A 3,416-nucleotide genomic window follows, 5' to 3' on the forward strand; every position below is an offset into this window, starting at 1 on the left:
TTTTTCCCATTCTGCGGGTCGTTTTTTACGATGTTGATTATTTTGCTGTGCAGCTTTTCGGCTTGATGTAATCCCAACTGTCCATTTCGGTTGCCTGCGCTTTTGAGGCCTTATGCAAAACATTTCTGCCCAGACCAATGTCCTGGAGAGTTTCCAAACCAACATTTTCTTCTAGTAGTTTCACAGTTTCAGGTCTTAGATTCAAGTCTTTAATCCATTTCTGTGATTTTTGTGTAAAGTGAGAGTTAGGGGTCTCCACATTCTGCATGTGGATATCCAGTTTTCCCAGCACCATTTATTGAAAACTGTCATTTCCCCCATTGTAAGTTCTTGGTGCCTTTGTAGAAGATGAGTTGGTTAGAAATGCGTGGATTTATATCTGGATTTTCTGTTCTGTCTCATTGATCTATGTGTCTGTTTTTATGCCAGTTCCATGCTATTTTGGTTACTATAGCTTTGTAATAAATTTTGAAGAAAGGTTGTGTGATGCCAGCTTTGTTCTTTCTGCTCAGGATTGCTTTGGCTATTCAGCGTCTTTTTTAGTTCCATACAAATTTTAGGATTTTTTTTTTCTATTTCTGTGAAGAATGTCATTGGTATTTTGATAGGGATTGCATTGAATGTGTAAATTGCTTTGGGGCAGAATTGTCATTTTAACAATATTCATTCTTCAAGACCATAAGCATGGAATATCTTTCACTTTTTTTGTGTCCTCTTCTGTTGTTGTTTTTGAGACAGGGTCTCAGTCTGTTGCCCAGGCTGGAGTGCAGTGGTGCTATCATGGCTCACTGCAGCCTTGACCTTCTGGGCTCAGGTGATTCTCCCACTTCAGCCTCCTGAGTAGCTGAGACTACAGGCTCACGCCACCATGCCTGGCTAATGTTTTGTATTTTTAGTAGAGATGGGGTTTCACCATGTTGCCCAGGCTGGTCTCAAACTCCTGGACTCAAACAGTCTGCCCACCTTGGCCTCCCAAAGTGCTGGGATTACAGGTTTGAGCCATCGCGCCCGGCCCACACATTAACTTTATAATAATAAAAGTCCTCTGTATCGGGGGAACCCCTCCCCAATATTTCAACGTAGATTCTTTTCTATTTTCCGTAAGTGTCGGCCGGTCTGAGAAATAAAGAGTACAAAAGAGAAATTTTACAGCTAGGCCTCCAGGGGTGACATCACATGTCGGCAGGTTCTGTAATGCCCACTTGAGCTGCAAAACCAGCAAGTTTTTATTAGGGATTTCAAAAGAGGAGGGGGGTATGAATAGGGAGTGGATCACAGAGATCACATGCTTCAAATGGCAATAAAAGATCACAAGGGCAGAAGGGCAGAGCAAGGTCACAAGGCCAGGGCGAAATTAGAATTACCAGTGAGGTTCCATGTCCTGCTGTGCACGCATTGTCATTGGTAAACACCTTAACAGGAAACAGGGTTCAAGAGCAGAGAACCGGTCTGACTAGAACGCCAGGCTGGAATTTCCTAATCCTAGCAAGCCTGAGGGCACTGCTGGAGACCAGGGCGTATTTCATCCCCTATCTTCAACCACGTAAGGCAGACACCCCCAGAGTGGCGGTCCATAGGCCTCCCCTGGGAATGCATTCCCTTCCCAGGGCTATTCTTTACTGGGGAAAGAATTCAGCGATATTTTTCCTACTCGTTTTTTGCAGTAAGAAAAATATGACTGTTCTGCCCGGCCCCACAGGTAGTCAGACCTTACAGTTATCTCCCTTGTTCCCTGAACATCGCTGTTATCCTGTTCTTTTTAAGGGTGCCCAGATTTCATATTGTTAAAACAGACGTTTTACAATTTGTGGAGTTAACACAATCATCACAGGGTCCTGAGGCGACGTACATCCTCAGCTTACGAAGATGACGGGATTAAGAGATTAAAGACAGGCATAGGAAATTATAAGAGTATTGATTGGGGAAGTGATAAATGTCCATGAAATCTTCACAATTTATGTTCTGCCGTGGCTTCAGCTGGTCCCTCCATTCAGGGTCCCTGACTTTCCGCAGCACTCTGAACTCTACTGATACACAAAGTGGTTAATGATAAATGCTTTTATGCTCACCTGAGACAAAGGAAAAAAAATTGGTCAAATTGATAGAAAATGAAACCTTATGTACAAAGTCCCTGGAGACCACAGAAACCAAAAGGATCAAGTGGCCTGGGCTCTCCAGTGGAGTGGTGAGGGAACCCAAAGGCAGTAGCGGGAAGTGGGGCAACTGGAATGAGCTTCTGAAGGAACAGCCATCAATTATGACAGATCTGGTCAATCCATTGTATCTCATGAATGCACTGCTGAGAGCAGCTCCTTGGTGCCTAGGCTGCGCTAAGGGGAGTGCACCCGAGGGGAACAGACCCGAGAGAGGGTGCAGGTAGGTGGGAAGCGGAGCTATGAGAGGAGACCCGTGGGAGCCGCCATCCCATGTGCCCCCTCCTCTGCGGGCAGAAAGTCCGCGTGGGCGGCCCTGTCCCCGGGGCCTCCTTGCTTGCCTGCACCCCTGCTTATGAGAAAGGCCCCCGGGGGCAGGGGAAAGTCCTTCCCTCCTGGCTGCGACCCAGACCCTGTGGCCGACCTGGGACGCCAGAGCCTCAGGATGCAGCACCGGGTTGCAAGCCCTGGACCCACACCCCTCTTGTTTTGGGAAAACTGAGTAAAACCCCAGTGCCAGGGACCTGATGGGGACGCAGTTTCCCCAGAGACGGCCAGCCGGACTTGGTGCCGCTCCGTCTTCAGAGCTGCTGGGTCTCCCGGGCCTGCAGGTGTCCGCCACGCCCTTGATGGTGTGGAAGGCGCCTCTGTCCACGGGGTCCTGGGACCTTCTCACAGCACCGCCTCCTGCCGCGCGAATCCAGCTGCTCTCCACGCTTGGGGAAGGGAGGTGCCTCCAGGCCCCTTGGGGTCCAGCTTCTGGCCTGGAAGGCGAGACACAACGTTTTCAACGCTGCAGAGCATCAGAGGCCAGGCCCAGGGCAGGCAGCGGTAAGGGAGAGGGGCACACACAACCACACCACACACACACCATCACAAACCACACAAACGATACACAACCACACCACACACCCCATCGCACACCACACAACCACAACAAACACATCCCATCACACACACACCACACACCATCATACACCACACACACCCACAATACACCCCATCACACACCACACACGCCATCACACAACCACACCACACACCCCATCACACAACCACAACATAACCACACACCACACATCCCATCACACAACACACACAACCACACTACACCCCATCATACACCACACACACCACATACCATCATACACCACACACACCCACAATACACCCCATCACACACGACACACACAACCACACATGCCATCACACAACCACACCACACACCCCATCACACAACACACAACCACACAACACACACCA

This window comes from Hylobates moloch, unplaced genomic scaffold (genome assembly GCF_009828535.3).
Source record: "Hylobates moloch isolate HMO894 unplaced genomic scaffold, HMol_V3 SCAFFOLD_9, whole genome shotgun sequence".
Taxonomy (NCBI): Eukaryota; Metazoa; Chordata; class Mammalia; order Primates; family Hylobatidae; genus Hylobates; species Hylobates moloch.